A 20,628-nucleotide genomic window follows, 5' to 3' on the forward strand; every position below is an offset into this window, starting at 1 on the left:
TGTTTGAGCAGTAAAAAGACAACTCAGTAAGTCACCCAGTGACCTGGTCCTCTGACAGGTCTGACATCCTCAGCTGTCTTTCTTCACGGGTGGGAAGCCAGTGAAGCATCATCATGCAGCACTACTGACTTTAACTGCTTTGTCTGTTGGTAAGTGAGTCAAAGAATGCGAGTACAGTTATGTCATGTTGCATAGATACATGACCCAGTGAAAGAAAAACATACACCACTTCAGTCTGTCGCGGTGGTGGTGATGGAGGTGGAAGTGGGTTATGGGCTGTGTAGGAGTATTGTTCATTTTATTGTGCAGTAAGTTTGTATATGAATTATTCAAGCATCCTGTCTACATTATTGCATGAAAACAGAGTGTGCATTGGTAACATCACAACTTTTGTGCGTCTACCATGTGTATATATTCATATGATAATCTGCTCCTGCTTGAGAGAACCTTTAAAGCATTCAGGCATCAAAACAGTGTTGAAGGTTGAGAAAAATGCGAATTGAATTAAACAGCATTAACAGTTATAATATGATTGTGATGTCCCTAGTCTTGCTTGAAGCTTCTTCGGCCTATGCTGAGAATATCAGGGTTGTCTGGGAACATGTGTTGTGGCGTATACTTTAACTTTGACTAACTTCTGCAAATCACTTCACCTTCTACAGCAAGAAGTGTTATGTGTTATTTAAACCAGTAGATGGTGAGCTGGAGGTTTATAGATGCAACAATGATAATATCTGACATTGCTGTTTGCTTTAAGATGTGTCCCTTTACATATCACAGGAGCTGATTATTTTCCCTTCACAGCTCCTTCCTATTAGTGTAAAATATGACCCTGTTGTTCCGATAATGGGTAAGTTGAGGGAACAATCAACTCACTACACATCAGAGTAGAAATGTACACTTAAATAAATGTAAGTAATACTGCAATTTAATGAAGCATACTTCTTCTTTTCTTTTCGGCTGTTTCCCTTTCAGGGCTCGCTACAGTGAATCATGTGCCTCCATCTAACCCTGTCCTCTGCATCCTGCAACCAACTACCTTCATGTCCTCCCTCACTACATCCATAACTCTCCTCTTTGTTCTTCCTCTAGACCTCCTGCCTGGCAGCTCCAACCTCAGCATCATTCTACTGATATATTCACAGTTTCTCCTCTGAACATGTCCAAACCACCTCAATCTGGCCTCTCTGACTTTATCTCCAACACATCTAACATGAGCTGTCCCTCTGATGTCCTCAATTCTCATCCTGTCCATCCCACCTCCACCTTGAACTCCTCTGTCACACCTACAGCACCTCACCACGGTCTTACAGCTCTCATACATGTCCTGCACCACTCTAACATACTTCTCTGCCGCTCCAGACGTCCTCATACAATACCACAGCTCCTCTCTCTGCACCCTGTCATACGCTTTCTCTAAATCTACAAAGATACAATGCAACTCCCTCTGACCTTCTCTGTACTTCTCCATCAGCATCTTCAAAGCAAATACTGCATCTGTTGGACTCTTTCTAGGTATGAAACTATATTGCTGCTCACAAATGTTCACCTCTGACCTTAGCCGAGCTTCCACCACTCTTTTCCACTATTTCACTGTTTTATTCCTCTGTAGTTGCCACAGCTCTGTACATCTCCCTTGTTCTTAAAAATTGGCACCAGTACACTTCTCCTCCAGTCCTCAGCATCCTCTCACTCTCCAAGATCTTGTTAAACAAACTAGTCAGAAACTCTACTGCCACCTCTTATAGACACTTCCATACCTCCACAGGTTTGTCATCAGGACCAACTGCCTTTCCGCTCTTCTTCCTCTTCAACACCCTCCTCACTTAACTCTTACTAATCTTTGCTACTTCCTGCTCCACACCAGTCACCTCTTCTACTCTTCATTCCCTTTCATTTTCCTCATTCATCAACTCTTCAAAGTTCTCCTTCCATCTTCCCATCACACTCTTGGCACCTGTCAATACATTTCCATCCTTATCTTTAATCACACTAACCTGCTGCACATTCTTCCCATCTCTATCTCTTTGTCTGTCCAACCAGTACAAATCCACCTCTCCCTCTTTAGTGTCCAACCTAGCATACAAGTCCTCATATGCTCTTTGTTTGGCCTTTGCCACCTCTATCTTCACCTTACGCTGTATCTCCCTGTACTCCTGTCTACTCTCTTCAGTCCTCTCAGTGTCCCACTTCTTCTTAGCTAACCTCTTTCTCTGTATACACTCCTGAACTGCCTCGTTCCACCACCAAGTCTCCTTGTCCGCTTTCCTCTTTCCAGATGACACACCGAGTACCCTCCTACCTGTCTCCCTGATCAAATTAGCTGTAGTAGTCCAGTCATCTGGAAGCACTTCCTGACCGCCCAGAGTCTGTCTCAGCTCCTCCCTGATAACTACACAACATTCTTCCTTTTTCAACTTCCACCACTTCGTCCTCTGCTTTGCCTTTGTCCTCTTCATCTTCCTCACCACCAGCATCATTTTACACACCACCATCCTGTGTTATCTGGCTACAATCTCCCCTACAAAAACTTTACAGTCACTGATCTCTTTCACATTACAACGTCTACACAAGATGTCGTCCACCTGAGTGCTTCTACCTCCGCTCTTATACGTCACCCTATGTTCCTGCCTCTTCTAGAATTAAGTGTTCACTACAGCCATTGACACCCTCTTTGCAAAGTCTACCACCATCTGTCCTTCTGCGTTCCTGTCCTGAACACCAAACCTGCCCATCACAGTCTCATCACCTATGTTCTCTTCACCTACATGTCCATTGAAATCTGCACCAATCACCACTCTCTCACCTCTGGAGATGCTCTGCATCACTTCATCTAAATCACTACAGAATTTCTCCTTCTCTTCTAACACACATCCAACCTGTGGGGCATAACCACTCACAACATTGAACATCACCCCTTTAATTTCTAGCTTCAGACTCATCAACCTGTCTGATACTCTTTTCACCTCTACATTCCTCACAAATCCCTCTTTCAGGATAACTCCTACTCCATTTCTCCTCCTATCTGACCCATGGTAGAACAACTTGAACCCTGCTACTAAGCTTCTAGCCTTGCTACCTTTCCACCTGGTCTCCTGGACACACAGTATATCCACCTATAACCACAAGGGGGCTTGTTGCATGAAGCAGACTCTTCCTTCATTTAACATACAGACCACATTCTTCCTGTTTTACCACAGTAATACAGAAAGATCAGGTTGTCCAGACATTTTCTATGCTGCTGGAACACACTGGGACTGCCATGAGTCTTTTCTAGTACCGTCATTGATTTAATGATCTGTCCAATGGCATGTCTAATCCTGTCAATTTGTGTGACAGTGTGACATCTACACACGCAAGCTACAGATGTCATACCAGATTTAGACCAGAGATTGAGTCAGAAGAGGTTTGTACTCCTTTTTCAAACAGGACAGACCACATGGCAGGGTTTTGTGGCTGTGGGCTGAGGGTTGTTGTTGAATAACTCTATACATACACATATTGAAACAGTTGCCTTATTAGTACCAGCCGTTGTTGTGATGACGGGAATGGGACGTTTCAGGCTGGAGTCAGAATAGATCTGACTTATTATTTTGTGTGATAGAATGCAAAATGATATGTAGACAAACCAAACTAGAAAAAAAATATCCAAAACTGATTTGACAAAGATCAGACTTTCTCAAATTGGTCAGAGCAAAGTGCAACTTTGTCTCAGCTGGAAGCAGAAATAAAATGACCAGTTTTGCAATTCATATGGACGATGAAAGGAATGTTTATCATCCATATAAGTGATGTGGAATGCAGGAAGAACAACTACAAAATGAGGAATATGGGATTTTCACAGTGGTGAGTGGTGCTAAAGATTTTTACTGGGAGCTCAGTTTTGCGGTGGATCAATTTTAACTTAGAACAACTGGACAATAAATACTGTTAAAGCAAAAAAGTACTGACAATGAATTAATCACAGATCAAAGTTGTTGTTTTTTTATCAAATGCTACTGAACCCACATAAAGTATTTTAAACCACTAACAATGTAGGAAAACTGACAATATTTTAGGAACCATATGAATGAAAATTACATATTGGACAGCAGTGGTTAGTGCTGTTGCCTTAAAGCTGCAAGGTCCCCTGTTTGAATCCGCAGGCCAGCTATATCCTTTCTGTGTGGGGTTTGCTGGTTCTCCCTGTACTTGGGTGGGTTTCCTCTGGGGTCTCTGGTTTCCACCCACAGTTCAAAGACATGCATGTTAGGTTGATTGGTGAATGTGAGTGTGAATGCTTATCTGTCTGTATATGTCTCTCTGTGTAATTCTTTACAAGGTTGAGAAGCATCTCTCAGCTTTAGATGTGGTCATGATGAGGTGATGAGATCTTGGACTGATCAAAACTGTCCTCCTGGAGCATTGTGGCTCTGACAAGGTAGTTTGTGATGGACAAGTGTTCCCTGGTGTGTCCCAGTCTGGTATCACAGACCTACCGACAACAAGAGCACAGGAGTAACAAAATAACTATTACAAGGCACTTACAGCATCTTTACTGCTGTCCGTTGGTCGAAACATTTTACAGCATTTTGCGAGAATGTTCAACATTGTGTAACAATATTTAGGAAGCAACAATTTTCCCTCATTTTCACACTCATAAATTGCAGTGCATCCTGCAATGCCTTAATGAAAAAATAGAGAAAGGTAACAATAGTACATCAAAATAAATAAGCATGTAACAAAAATGTTGTTTTTTTGCGTCCTTCCTTTCTCCTTCTCACACATTTGTCTCCTATAGGATTAGAAATGTAAGTTTTTCTGAATGATATTTTATAAGCTTAACTGAAATAGCTTATTAGCAGTGTCCGGATGGCTGTGACTATCTGCACAATGCTATCACACTGTCTGTATCTTTCCAAAAGATGTTTTACTGTAAGAACTATATCCACAGAACTTTGAATAATCAAACAGGGAATCAACAGAAGGTTTTAGTTTCTCAGTATCCAGCTAATATTAGCTTTAACAATACATACTCATCTTTATTGTTGGGCCATTTATGACAGCAGCTTATAGATATTTAACATTACCAAGATTGTTTTTATCCTATGCTAAATGTCCTACAGACACACATACAAAATTCTGAGAACTTTATGCAAAACCTCACACTCCTTTTACTCACACCCAGATATTTTTTTATTTTTCATTGGACACACATGTGAAGAACAGTATGATTATGGTTGCATTATAACTTATAATACACACATATATGGTAAAGCACAATACATATTAGAGAAGAAAGGACTTTATTGATATGAAGCTGCTATAGCACCAGTTGCAATCAGTTAGTTTAGTTCATAGTAATCTTATATATATATACATATATATAATAATCTTATCTTATATTACATTTAATATTGTTTTATTATATTAAATTTTAAAATGTAATTTAACTTTAAACTGTAAACGGAACATTCAATGTTCCGCTGTTGCTTAGAGAAAACAGGCTATTAGAGCCAAAGAAATCTGTGATGATGCAATGTTTCATCGTTTGAATGACTATGTTTAGTAAATAACCTCAAATAATTAAATCAATAAATACTTAGCATTTCGAATCACACTGCACAGGGTGCGGCCCCACCCAGCCACCATGGACCACCCTGGTGCCGGTCCCGAGCCCGGATAAAAATGGGAGCATGCAGAACACCTGAAGGGACAAGCAAAAAGCCGTAATGTTTACATGGGATTTAATCAACACTTTTACCAGAATCATTAAACTGCTCAGTCAAAAAACATGACAATGTATTAAGTAAAGATGCTCAATGAAGGAGGCTCACAGCAGGGTGTCTTATACTGTCCACGGAGTGTCTTATACTGTCATGGGTCACAGGGTTAAAATGCATATTACACACAGAGTCAGCCTAAAACAATGACTGAATGGGGACTGACTCATGTGGCCTCCATTCACAAGACCTCCCTTCATCCTCTCAGAGAGGGGTCAATGCAAATCCGCCTATTGTCCCACACTGGACTCCCTATTTACTCGCAAACTACTGATCCCTTTTATCGATGTCAAGACATTCCCACAGTAAATTCATGATTTTTTCATACAGTATTTAGAGAAACACTAAGTAATACACTGACTTTTTAGTGAATGTCTAACAAAGCTGTCATTTTAATGCACAGTTGTCAAACCTTTAAGAAAGTCAAAAACAGTTTTGGTTTTGACACTAATAGAGTGTCAAAACCAAAACTCTTACACGATGACTGTACTAAGGAAGCTTGAATAGCCCCCGCAAACCAAAGCTTCAAGATTCAAGATTCTTTTTAGTTTTCATTCAAAACAAATATGAAAGTATAAATTCCCATATGGTAGGTGGGAATGTAATTTGACAGATGACATCATACGGAGGAGTTTTAAATCATAAGGAGTTCATATGTCGTCATCTAGGGGAACTGTGGAAAAGCAGGTTGACCATGAGTACAAAGCCCATAGTGTGAGCAACAACATGACATGATCTAAATAAAAGGTTCCATCAAGTGATGGCATCTGGAGGCTATTTTCAGCTAGAACTAATGAGATATTTTAATACAGGGGAGTCAGGGGGAAGTTTAATGGCATTTACTTACATGAACTAGTCAAACTAGAACTAAAAGAAGTAGGTTCAGTTTTAGTGGAGGTGAAGTTATGGCAAATGAGTTTTGATGAACTTAGCGTTCAGGTTACAGGAGGACGGCTGACTTTCTCCACCTCAACAAACAAAGGCTGGAAAATACAAAGCAGGTTTTGCCTTTTCACAAAAAAAGTAAAAAAATAAACAAGAAAGGGGAGGAGACACACTCATTGTTTCTTTCTTTTATTCTTTGCGGAACCTTTACCGTAAGACAGGAGACTCCACCTTAAGATGGAAAAGGAACTCACAGGGGTGAAATCTGTGTGTAATGGATTAATCAGTAGTGTTCCCGAAAGTATGCTGTGCAACTTTCAGTGTGCGCATTGTCAGGAAACCATGGTGAATCAACAATAAATGCAAACGCACACAAGCTCTTGAGAAATAAGGAATTCAGCTGGTGGGACAGCATATGCTTGCACACACACACAGACACACACACACCAACCCCCCTGCTCCTTTTAGCAGGAGTGTTGTCTCCACGGTGACTCAAGACAAAAAAGAGGCCCTGGCACAGCTGGTCTCTAGCAATAGAGAGAGAGCACAAGAGGGGAAGAAAAAAAAACCAGTGAATGAGTGTTCATATGTACAGACAGGACAGAGGGTGAGGGGGAGTGAGAGACGGCGTAAGCAGCATTGAATGAGTCAATTTGGAAAGTGGTTGGAGGAAAGGAAGGGTGAAAGAGGAGGAGGAAAGGGAGGAGGTACACAAACACCCTAAGAACAAGAGTTAGTGGTCAAAGTACGGGAAAGTGATTAGATATTAGAGATGGAACATTCGCAGCCCTGCTCGTCTACTCGTCTACTGAGAGAGTCCAGTAGCTTCTAAACAGCGCCAGTCTCTTAGCCCGAGACCAGCGGGCACCGCAAATAAACTTTAGAAAAACCAATTAGAGGAGAAAGACGTGGGGAAGGGAGAAAAGAAGGAGGAGTAGAGGTCTGTGAAACATCGTGCAAATAGTTAGATGTACAGCTGAGGTTGGTTCTCCTTTCAGAAAACAGTTAGCAAGAGGAAACAGTGACACAGCTCACTGCAGAGGTAAGAGTTGGTTCTTTTACTTTTCATATGTCAGTGTTTGCTGCATTTTGCAGAGTCTTTACACATGTTTATATTGAATAACCAAGCTAAGAGTTTCACTGCATGGTGCTGATGGGTTGTGTACATATTTTGCGTGCCAATATGCAGATAGTAGAGTACAGCTGGTCAAAGAAAAACAGCTAAGTTGATTTACTTACTCTACAAACAGCTGCACAAAGTTATATAAACTTTAATAAAACGCAAAGTTTTATGCACTAGCTACGAAGGCACCAGCTAGCTGTCGTCCTTCTGAGAAGCTGAGAAGGACGACAGCAGGGGCCAGGCATTCTTTAGGCCACCTCTGACAGGTGATTGAGAATTTTAGCTGCGGGACTTATTGGAAACAAAACGAGAACGTGCATCGAACAGCCACAACTTAAATACTGGTGGTTTTCAAAGTGCCATAGAGGACAGGGGTCAGCATGGCCACTCTGAGCTGTCTGCAGCTACACACAAACACATGAACAGCAAAATGTGATACACTGAGTGCAGAGGTGGTAGAAGTGCACTAACTCAAAATTCAAATGTACTAAGCAGATAATCCACATTTTACTTAAAGTACTAAAGTAAAAGTACTTCACTGAGGAAACAATGTATTAAAAAAATAAGGGTTAAAGAGTTTCTGTGCTGACAGGTTGTTAACCCACACTGCTACATCAGAATTTATCAGTCCACACTTTATTGAAATCATCCGCTGTGGTGACCCTGAACTCCCGGGATAAGCCGACAGGACAAAATAAATAAATAAATAGTAGTTTTGTATTCAAACCACCAGGTGGTGTTGTGGCTGATCACTGTTTACACCTATGAATGACATGTATGTATGTGCATATACAGGTTTATTTATGCATTTGTGAGAAAACAACCCACTAAGACAAATACATGTTTTGTGAGTTGAGCTACACATAAATAGTACAATCTAATTTGAATGCAGTACATATTTAGTGGATTTATGGCTCTGCCTGCACCAAATAATAGTGTCAGGAAGTTGGGTTCTTCCTGTAAGATCTGCACATTGATGTTTCATGTCTAAACCAAAAGACTGTGACAGAATGCCAACCACAGGCACAGACACACAAAAAAAACCCTCAAAATTAAACATCTATTTGTGTTTGTGTGCATGTTTTGCATATTAAAACATATGTAAACAAGAGAATAAGGTTAAAAAAAGAAAATATACAAACCATAGACACTACATAAACACATGTGCAGCACAGAGTATCTTAAACTGTACAGTCTATAGCATATACATACAAGGTTTGCAAAGCTGATTACAATAATGCACTTAATGCATCAACAACTTCAAAACTTCAAAAGGGTGAAGTTAGATCTTACTTTGCCTACCGTTATCACATGCGACATCCTCCCCTTCCTTTCAATATACCTGCACTATCCATATCCATATCCTCATAAATGCGCTTAAACACTTAATACTAACATTTTGTATGCTATATTTTAAATAAATAAATAAATGTTTTTGCTGTTCAGCATTCAGAGTCTGGGAGTTGGAGTGGCACCTGTCGCCCCTCTAAAGCTTTCAGCACACTGAGAACTGACCAGAGCTGAGGCTGAAATAAATAGTTATTATAAATTCTTCCAAAATAAGAAATCGTATTTTCATAAATAAATATTATATGTTTATGTGTACATATGGATAATATTGTACATTGAAGGGGTTTTTGTACATTATGTCACATTACGATGGTGTTGCAGTTGAACCCATACATTGTTACCTCTCTGTGACCGTTTATTGTGTTTGACTAAGCGGAGATAGAAAAGGTCGACTACCTCAAATTCTAAAGATATTTTTCATGTCTTACTCTAAACACTTTTCAGGTTTCTAAATGTTAGTTAAAAACATTGCCAATCCTTTCACCTATTTTGAGCGTGTGCCTCAGTTAGGTCACCACAACAAATCATTTCCAACAAGGTAAGGTACAAACAGCCAAATCATATTCTTGTTTAATTGAATGTTGCCTAGCAACACAAGGGCAGAACGTCTGTGGCACAGTAGATAACTTTTATTGATGTTTTGAAAAGGTTTCCTAAAAATGAGGTACACCGGCGAATTAACAAAGGCCATTTTAGTTTTATAAAGTAATTTGTTGGCAACTTTCTCCAATATAAAGGTAAGTGTTAAAATAACTGCTTTAATGAATAGGAGCAAGAAAGTTAACCTAAAGCTAGCTGTTAGCTGCTAGATCTGATAAAGCCTAGTTTAGCCAAGGCCTTAGCTAATTGAAGCTAAATTTAATTAGTTTTCCTGTTTCTTAGCATATTAGCAGTAACTGCCATCTCAGCAGTGGAGTCCACATGATCTGCCGTGAAACCACTTTAATTTCAGTTTAAATGAACACAGCAAGTATTTGGTGATATCGATTAAAATATATGACTGAGAAAGCAGAAAGGTGGCATTTTGTTAGTAGATTCTTTCAAGAATTATCCTAAACCCAAAAATATAGATACAAGATTTTTGTAACCCTTCTTTTTAAGACTCTGTTACAGTCACACTATCTATTCATCAACTCTAGTTCCTGTTGTTTTTAATGACACGATCCTTCATAGAGTATCTCTGATGACTGACTGTCTTCAATATCCTGTTCTGGTGCCATTTCTCACACTGCTGAACTTATCTCCTGTGCAGCCACGTCTGGTGGCAGCCTGTTGGATCTCACCCACATAGAGCAGCTCAAGTGATGATGACAGGCCTCAGTCTTGAAATGCCAGGCCTGAAATAGTTTGGCTTATTTATAATTAAACTGTACGTGCAGGTTGGTGCCTCCTGAGTGTGAATACACATATACTGACTGAGGAAGGAGTCACCACACAGACCTTGTCCTTGATCACTCACAGTCTGATTGATTGATACAGATAGGATGTTATCAGTGGACTAATTAGAGGTGCTGATTTATAATGAGTATTTCCAAGCAAGTTTTTTTTGGATAAGGAGTATAAATGCCTCCCAGACTTGGAGGTAATTAAAGGGTAGAAGTATAAAACTGTAGTAGTGAAGGGTGGAGCTGTGGATTAAAATAGCATAATGTCTACATTCAGGGCAGCTTTACGTACGACAGTGAAGCCCTCATTTATTCACTGTCATCTTTTTCAGACATCACAGTGTGAATTCTGCAGAGGCCGGTTTCCTTGTGCGATTTGCATCTGAGAGTCAACATGTATGTAAAAGAAGAGGTGATGGATATTCTTCAGAGGGTGTGGACCAAATTGCAAAATCTCCCACAAGCCAGTCCTCTGGAAGTTGGAGCCTTCTCCATTCTCATTCTGTTTGTCGGTGAGTCATCTCTGACACAGCTGTGTTCAGTAATGTTTAAACGACTTTAAGAATGGGAGGAATCAGCAAAGTTTCAGCTTCTTTATTTAATAATATTTATTGTATGTATTCAGTTACCATTCAGCTTTAAATTCTATAAATCTCGTTTTTCAAATTGAAGGTTTAAAATGGTTTAATATTTAGTATTTATTATTTTTGTTGACCTGCATTAATGTATTTTGACCACATGGGGATATGTGTCACATGCAGATTGCCAGCATGAGCTGACTCCACCTTGTGTTTTCTGTCTTCCTGTCCTTTCAGCCATGGTTCTCTTCCTGATCGTGTTGTCCTGTGTCCACTGCTGCTGCTGTGGAAATTCAAAATACCGGGCCTCCAGAGTCCAACCTCTACAACTACGAAGATGAGACAGACAAGACTCTACTAGTAAATAGAACCTTCAGTCTTCATGTAGCCACCCACATGACACATTATCAATATTAACAGTTAACTATAAGGAAAATGTTGCTTTTCACATTCATTGATGGCTTGGAGGAAAAAAAGGCAAAAGCAAAGGACGAATATGGACATCCACATTTCTATGATATTCTCAGTTCTGCGATAAGATCCCTGGATGGAGGACTCATCAAGATTCTTTACAGACCAACACAGTGAAACCTTGTGCAGTGTCTTTTTCAGCTGCAAAAATCTAATAGTTGCGCAATGGAAGAACAAAGTAAGAAGGTAGATTTGTGCCAAATGTCACAGTGAGTCCATGATTAAATTCAATGGTTTGTCATCCCATTAATATTCATCAGGAATGTGAAAAACAACATGAACAAAAACAGGCATTCCAAACTGTGTATGTAAAGCGAACTTGAGCAGAAAGTTGATGTAAAAATTACAAGAGTGCCATCTGCTGGTCTGATGAAAACAGTTTTTGCAACCTATGAAGAACTACACTCGCTTTTGAGAAACCCCTTTGTAAAACACTGTCATTAACCAATGTGTCACATGCAGATTGCCAGCATGAGCTGACTCCACCTTGTGTTTTCTGTCTTCCTGTCCTTTCAGCCATGGTTCTCTTCCTGATCGTGTTGTCCTGTGTCCACTGCTGCTGCTGTGGAAATTCAAAATACCGGGCCTCCAGAGTCCAACCTCTACAACCACGAAGATGAGACAGACAAGACTCTACTAGTAAATAGAACCTTCAGTCTTCATGTAGCCACCCACATGACACATTATCAATATTATCAGTTAACTAAAAGGAAAATGTTGCTTTTCACATTCATTGATGGCTTGGAGGAAAAAAAGGCAAAAGCAAAGGACGAATATGGACATCCACATTTCTATGATATTCTCAGTTCTGCGATAAAGTCCCTGGATGGAGGACTCATCAAGATTCTTTACAGACCAACACAGTGAAACCTTGTGCAGTGTCTTTTTCAGCTGCAAAAATCTAATAGTTGCGCAATGGAAGAACAAAGTAAGAAGGCAGATTTGTGCCAAATGTCACAGTGAATCCATGATTAAATTCAATGTTTTATCATCCCGTTTTCATCAGGAATGTGAAAAACAACATGAACAAAAACAGGCATTCCAAACTGTGTATGTAAAGCGAACTTGAGCAGAAAGTTGATGTAAAAATTACAAGAGTGCCATCTGCTGGTCTGATGAAAACAGTTTTTGCAACCTATGAAGAACTACACTCGCTTTTGAGAAACCCCTTTGTAAAACACTGTCATTAACCAATGTGTCACATGCAGATTGCCAGCATGAGCTGACTCCACCTTGTGTTTTCTGTCTTCCTGTCCTTTCAGCCATGGTTCTCTTCCTGATCGTGTTGTCCTGTGTCCACTGCTGCTGCTGTGGAAATTCAAAATACCGGGCCTCCAGAGTCCAACCTCTACAACCACGAAGATGAGACAGACAAGACTCTACTAGTAAATAGAACCTTCAGTCTTCATGTAGCCACCCACATGACACATTATCAATATTATCAGTTAACTAAAAGGAAAATGTTGCTTTTCACATTCATTGATGGCTTGGAGGAAAAAAAGGCAAAAGCAAAGGACGAATATGGACATCCACATTTCTATGATATTCTCAGTTCTGCGATAAAGTCCCTGGATGGAGGACTCATCAAGATTCTTTACAGACCAACACAGTGAAACCTTGTGCAGTGTCTTTTTCAGCTGCAAAAATCTAATAGTTGCGCAATGGAAGAACAAAGTAAGAAGGCAGATTTGTGCCAAATGTCACAGTGAATCCATGATTAAATTCAATGTTTTATCATCCCGTTTTCATCAGGAATGTGAAAAACAACATGAACAAAAACAGGCATTCCAAACTGTGTATGTAAAGCGAACTTGAGCAGAAAGTTGATGTAAAAAGACAGAGTGCCATCTGCTGGTCTGATGAAAACAGTTTTTGCAACCTGTGCCAATGAAAAAGTTGAGCAGTTTGTAACCTTGGTTATGCTGAAATACCCAGTAAATATTAAATGTGTACGTTAAGCACAGGGGCTTCAATAAAGTGGCCACAACAGTCAGTGTGGGTTAAATGCCATAACTGCTAATTATTAAAAACAAACAAAATTGAATCCTAAAATTAAAGGGGAAAAAATGATGGTATTTAGTCATGGTATGGCTGGGAGACCCACCAGCCACCGGTACGCGGCTGGCAATATCATAAATGTGAATTAAACATATAAAAACCATAGAATTAAATAGGGGCACCACAAATCATACAACAAAACGTGTAATACAAAAATGAGTGAACTCCCAGGATAACAACCATATTGATGGCTGCAGATCACACCCTGCCTAAGAACAAAAAGAAAGACTTAGCACTAAACCTAAAAACAACAATATACAAAACCCATCATAGTATTAAACTGGAATAAACAGCAGTCAGTGCTTTGCCTGCAAACAAGCAAAGCACTGCTACAATATATCCACTCAGCAGTCAGAGCACAGTGAGTAGCAGCCAGCCGCAAACAACTGCTGCACATTTCCTCTTTTAATCAGTTTCTCTCATTGGCTGCTGCTCTTCTCTCGCCACCACCGCTACATGAGTCCTGCAGTTCAACTGTTACCATTGTGTTCTCATTATATGAAATTGTAATACTTTTTTAACTGGAAATAATTCAATTTGTGTATATAGTTAAAACTTCATGGTAACATGACTGGTGTTGTTGTATAAATGTAATAAGTGTTCAATATGGTTAAAAAAAGGACTTTATACATTTCTTTTTCAGAATTGACTGTAAAGAATTACTAACTGTGAATATATGATATGATCTAAATACTGCGTGTCTTTTATTGTCATAATGTCATCTACTTTGCATCAAAATATGTTCTAGTAATGGGTGTGGTGTTGGCATGGCACTGGTCACCCCTGTGAAACGTTCAGCACAGTGACAACTGACTAAATCTGAGGCTGAAATAAATGGCTTCTCCTTTTCCTTTGGGCTGTTTCCCTTTCAGGGGTCACCACCGTGAATCACATGCCTCCATCTAACGCTGTCCTCTGCATCCTCTTCTCTCACACCAACTGACTTCATGTCCTCTCACTACATCCATAAATCTCCTCTTTGGTCTTCCTCTACACCTCCTGCCTGGCAGCTCCAACCTCAGCATTCTTCTACCGATATATTCACAGTTTGGCCTCTCTGACTTTATCTCCGAAACATCTAACATGAGCTGTCCCTCTGATGTCCTCATTCCTGATCCTGTCCATCCTCGTCACTCCCAAAGAGAACCTCAACATCTTAAGCTCTGCTACCTCCAGCTCTGCCTCCTGTCTTTTCTTCAGTGCCACTGTCTCTAAGCTGAACAACATCTCTGGTCTCACCACCGTCTTGAACACCTTTCCTTTCATTCTCGCTGATACTCTTTTATCACACAACACACCTGACACTTTTCTCCACCCGTTCCAACCTGCCTGCACTCGCCTCTTCACCTCTTTTCCACACTCTCCATTGCTCTGAACCATTGACCCTAAGTACTTAAAGTCCTGCACCTTCTTCACCTCTGCTCCCTGTAACCTCACTGTTCCACCTGGGTCCCTCTCATTCACACACATGTATTCTGTTTTACTGCGGCTAAGCTTAATTCCTCTGTTTTCCAGAGCAGACCACCACCTCTCTAGATTTTCCTCCACCTGCTCTCACTACAGATCACAGTGTCATCTGCAAACATCATAGTCCATGAAGATTCCTGTCTATCCTCATCTGTCAGCCTGTCCATCACCAGAGCAAACAAGAAGGGGCTCAGAGCTGATCCTTGATGCAGACCCACCTCCACCTTGGACTCCTCTGTCACACCTACAGCAGAACTCACCACAGCCCCTCTCTCGGCACCCTGTCATACACTTTCTCTAAATCTACAAAGACACAATGCAACTGCCTATGACCTTCTCTGTACGTCTCCAAGACTGAAATAAATTGCTGTTATAAATTAATACAAAATAAAACATATTTTATTTCCATAAATTAATATGTTTTTAGTGCACATGAATAATATTGTACATTGAAGTCATTTTTGTACATTATGAGATAGAAAAGGTCGACTACCTCAAATACAAAAGCTATTTTTCATGTCCTACTCTAAACACTTTTCAGGTTTCTAAATGTTAGTTAAAAACATTGCAAATCCTTTCACCTATTTTGAGCGTGTGCCTCAGTTAGGTCACCACAACAAATCATTTCCAACAAGGTTAGGTACAAACAGCCAAATCAAATTCTTGTTTAATTAAATGTTGCCTGGCAACACAAGGGCAGAACGTCTGTGGCACAGTAGATAACTTTTATTGATGTTTTGAAAAGGTTTCCTAAAAATTAGGTACACCGGTGAATTAACAAAGGCCATTTTAGTTTTATAAAGTAATTTGTTGGCAACTGTCTCCAATATAAAGGTAAGTGTTAAAATAACTGCTTTAATGAATAGGAGCAAGAAAGTTAACCTAAAGCTAGCTGTTAGCTGCTAGATCTGATAAAGCCTAGTTTAGCCAAGGCCTTCGGTAACTGAAGCTAAATTTAATTAGTTTTCCTGTTTCTTAGCATATTAGCAGTAACTGCCATCTCAGCAGTGGAGTCCACATGATCTGCCGTGAAACCACTTTAATTTCAGTTTAAATGAACACAGCACTTAGAAAAACAAAAATATGTGGAATCTATAAAGAGTAGTGAGCAAATATTTATTTAAAAAAATAGTAGGCAAAATGACTGGGAAAGCAGAAAGGTGGCATTTTGTTGGTAGATTCCCCTCAAGAATTATCCTAAACCCAAAAATATAGATACAAGATTTTTAAAACCCTTCTTTTTTAGAATGTTGGATCTCACCCACATAGAGCAGCTCAAGTGATGATGACAGGCCTCAGTCTTGAAATGCCAGGCCTGAAATAGTTTGGCTTATTTATAATTAAACTGTACGTGCAGGTTGGTGCCTCCTGAGTGTGAATACACATATACTGACTGAGGAAGGAGTCACCACACAGACCTTGTCCTTGATCACTCACAGTCTGATTGATTGATACAGATAGGATGTTATCAGTGGACTAATTAGAGGTGCTGATTTATAATGAGTATTTCCAAGCAAGTTTTATTTGGATAAGGAGTATAAATGCCTCCCAGACTTGGAGGTAATTAAAGGGTAGAAGTATAAAACTGTAGTAGTGAAGGGTGGAGCTGTGGATTAAAATAGTATAATGTCTACATTCAGGGCAGCTTTACGTACGACAGTGAAGCCCTCATTTATTCACTGTCATCTTTTTCAGACATCACAGTGTGAATTCTGCAGAGGCCGGTTTCCTTGTGCGATTTGCATCTGAGAGTCAACATGTATGTAAAAGAAGAGGTGATGGATATTCTTCAGAGGGTGTGGACCAAATTGCAAAATCTCCCACAAGCCAGTCCTCTGGAAGTTGGAGCCTTCTCCATTCTCATTCTGTTTGTCGGTGAGTCATCTCTGACACAGCTGTGTTCAGTAATGTTTAAACGACTTTAAGAATGGGAGGAATCAGCAAAGTTTCAGCTCCTTTTTTTATTATTATTTATTGTATGTATTCAGTTACCATTCAGCTTTAAATTCTATAAATCTAATTTTTCAAATTGAAGGTTTAAGAATGTCTTAATATTCAGTATTTATTTATTTTTTTATGTATTTAGACCACATGGGGACAGCATACTTGGCTGTAAGTGTAATATTGACATACATTTATAATACTAAAGATCAACGGCTTTCAGCTTTTCCCTTAAGGGGTCACCGCAGCGGAATGTGTTCTGGACGTTGATTTGTTACCTGTGTTTATTCACATATTTAACATTGAAGGCAACAATATGCAGTACAGTCCCATAAGTGCATAATCTGAAACATGCTAAAATGCACAACAAAGCTATGAAGAACTACATGCACTTTTGAGAAACCCCTTTGTAAAACACATGCAGATTGCCAGCATGAGCTGACTCCACCTTGTGTTTTCTGTCTTCCTCTCCTTTCAGCCATGGTTCTCTTCCTGATCGTGTTGTCCTGTGTCCACTGCTGCTGCTGTGGAAATTCAAAATACCGGGCCTCCAGAGTCCAACCTCTACAACCTCAAAGATGAGACAGACCAGACTCTACTAGTAAATAGAACCTTCAGTCTTCATGTAGCCACCCACATGACACATTATCAATATTAACAGTTAACTAAAAGGAAAATGTTGCTTTTCACATTCATTGATGGCTTGGAGGGGCAAAAAAACACGCAACACGAGGAAGGTAGAGGACCAGTTGCAGCAATATTGTGTCAGAGTCGGGTGGAGATGGCTAAAATTTCATCACTGGCCGCGAGAAGGCTAGTTCCCAGGCTGAGGGTGCCATACAAAGTAACAATGTGCAGTACAGTCCCATAACTGCGTATGCTAAAACTTGCTAAAATGCACAGAAAAGCTGAAAAGAACCGCATGCACTGTGAGAAACCCCTTTCTAATGCATGGTCCTTGTTTGTAAAGTGAACTTTAGCAGAAACTTGATGTAAAAAGAAAACAGTGTCCTCTGCTGGTCTAGTGAAAACAGTTTCTGCCACCTATGCCCATGAAAAATGTGAGCTCTTTGTAACCTTGGTTATCTTAAAATACCCACTCAATATTAAATGTGCACTTTAAGCATAGGGGCTTCAATAAAGAGACCACAACAGTCAGTGTGGGTTAACGAACAACAAAACTGAATCCTGAAATTAAAGGAAAAGAAGAAAATAGTCATACTATGGGTGGAAGAGCAACCAGCCACCGGCAGGCGGCTGAGATTATGCTAAATGTGCATTTACCAAATAAAGCATTAAACCAAATAATATATTTTTGGTCAAACAACATACCTTACAACAGGTAGCAAAACTGCTCAGCTTGTTGACCTATAAAAGTTATGGCTGACCCGTATTTTAAAAACTGTACTTCAGGTTACTTAAACCCCTACTTTTACTACATACATTAAAATACAACCCAAAAAAATTCAAACTTGGACTTACTAAAACCACCGGCGGACAAATCTTAGCACAGTCACAGCACAATGAGTAGCAGCCAGCCTCACACAACGGCTGCACATTCCTCTTTTACTTAGTTTAGTGTTGCTGCTTCTCTCTTGCCCCCTACATGAGTCCTAGTGTCCCCCTGCCAAAACTTTATTGAAGTACAACGGTTACAATCGTGTTCTTATTATATGAAAGTGTAACACTTTTTTTAACTGAAACAAAAATTGATTTAATTAAAACGTCAAGGTAACATGACTGGTGTTGTTGTACTTGTAAAAAAATTAATAAATGTACTTGTTTACATTTCTTTTTGTTAGAATTGACTGTAAAGAATTACTAAATGTGAATGCATGATATGATCTCCATAAATACTGCATGTCTTTATTCTCAAAATACCATCTACTTTGCATCAAAATATGTTCGGATCTACATTACATCTGTGACACATTGCCCTGTTGTATGCACGCTTATCACCAGATCTCTCCTGTGCCTCTGCTCTGGTCATAGCTTTGAGCAAACATTAACCAGGAGGTTTCACTTTGCTGTGGCCACACAAAGTAAATGACAGTGTACCTGGAAAACGGGAGGACTGAGGCCGTTGGAGTTTCAACTCAAACTGTAATGTTCTGGCTATTTCTAGCTGTGAGTGGATGAGAACAATAGCTGAAACTCTCTGTTCTCATACTCTACACAGTATATTCACACTCTGTTAGGGATCAGCGAGGGGATCATTTAACAGGACATGGCTGTGGAGAGGTGAGTATTTGAACAGGAATGTGTTGGGTGATAATTCACAGGTTTCTATGGCACATGCTGGGAAAATCAAATTAGCTTTTAAAATGTTTTATTTCTTTTTCAGAATTGTTATCAGTCTGTATAAACTAAATTTAACACCAATAGCTTTATCCACTAACTTTACTTTTAGCTTCTTATGCATCCTTTTTTTCTCAATTTGAGCTTTTATGTGTTTTTTTTTTCTTTTAATTCTCTGCATAGTGTTCTGGAGTTGCAGAAACCTACAGGGTCACCAGATGAGTGGGTGCATTGGTTCCTGTATCGGCTGCATCAGGAGCCGTGGGCAATGGGCGGGGCTGTGGTTATAGGAGTGTTTGTGCTGGGAACCTTGTCTCTGGTTGTCTTTGCTCTTCTGTTTGGATGCTGCTGTAGTCCAGGCACACAGAACCGGAAAAAGAGAAAGTCAAGCCAGGACGGGGTGATCTAGACGGGAAGAGAACTGACTGTAAGAGCCAGGTCCTGACAAGATGGAGAATGTGTCAAAATGTATTTTTACACATTGATGTGAAAAATGGACTGCAGATTTTTAATAGCAAAATTAAAGTTATGTAAAGTTTAAGTCTTTTCAATATACATTTAATCTAATGTACTCAACTGCTTTTTGTTGTTTGTAAAGAGCGACCGCACAAAATTATAAGGAACATGTTATCAAACCTCTATAAATCAGTCAAAATTTCAAATTCAGATTTAATCACAGTCAGTTAGGTCAGTTAGTTAACGGAAACCAAAGTATATTAAAGAGTGATGCTGTAGATCTCAGTTCAACTTCAGTGTACTGCATGAAATAGCATCTGCTGATGTTCTGAAACTAGACATGTTCTGAACCTTAATTTGATTTTATGAACACCATCATCACAGCATTAATGACTACTTTTGAATATGCATTTGGCTAATGCTTCACACTCAAATGCAATAATTTGCTTCAATTTTAATCTTGCATGTAAATGTTGTTGGACTTACAAATCACCTAATTTGTGTGTCATCAGGAATGAATCAAGACTAAAGATAGCAGTTGAATTTAAATATCAATGATAATAAATATGTTTGAGGAGGAGTACATGTATTTGCAGCTATGACCCATTGGGTGTAGTTGTACAGCGTGATCATTGCCACCTGTTCTGTAGCAGTAAAAGAAAATAAACATTGTGCCATTTTCTGGATTTCTTATAACATATGTCCACAAGCAAAAATATTTCTGTAACCAGAACACCAATTGTTTTTACCAGTTGTTGTCTTATGCGTGATCATAAAAAATAAAACCCCACATAGATTACTATCAATGGTTTTACTTAAGTAAATTAAACAATACCACTATGTGGAAATACTCT

At 39.5% G+C, this 20,628-nt stretch overlaps 2 long non-coding RNA genes across 2 annotated transcripts; both read left to right on the forward strand.

Annotated features, from left to right (window-relative positions):
• Window positions 1-12,075: 12,075 nt before the first annotated feature.
• On the forward strand, window positions 12,076-14,303 carry LOC137105749 (uncharacterized). Its single transcript, XR_010911858.1, has 2 exons — window positions 12,076-12,193; window positions 12,817-14,303. It is a non-coding gene; the product is annotated as an uncharacterized lncRNA (long non-coding RNA).
• A 1,178-nt stretch (window positions 14,304-15,481) lies between these two features.
• LOC137105750 (uncharacterized) lies at window positions 15,482-17,730 on the forward strand. Its single transcript, XR_010911859.1, has 2 exons — window positions 15,482-16,954; window positions 17,499-17,730. It is a non-coding gene; the product is annotated as an uncharacterized lncRNA (long non-coding RNA).
• The last annotated feature ends 2,898 nt before the right edge of the window (window positions 17,731-20,628 follow it).

The sequence above is a fragment of the Channa argus genome, chromosome 20, assembly GCF_033026475.1.
Source record: "Channa argus isolate prfri chromosome 20, Channa argus male v1.0, whole genome shotgun sequence".
NCBI lineage: Eukaryota > Metazoa > Chordata > Actinopteri > Anabantiformes > Channidae > Channa > Channa argus.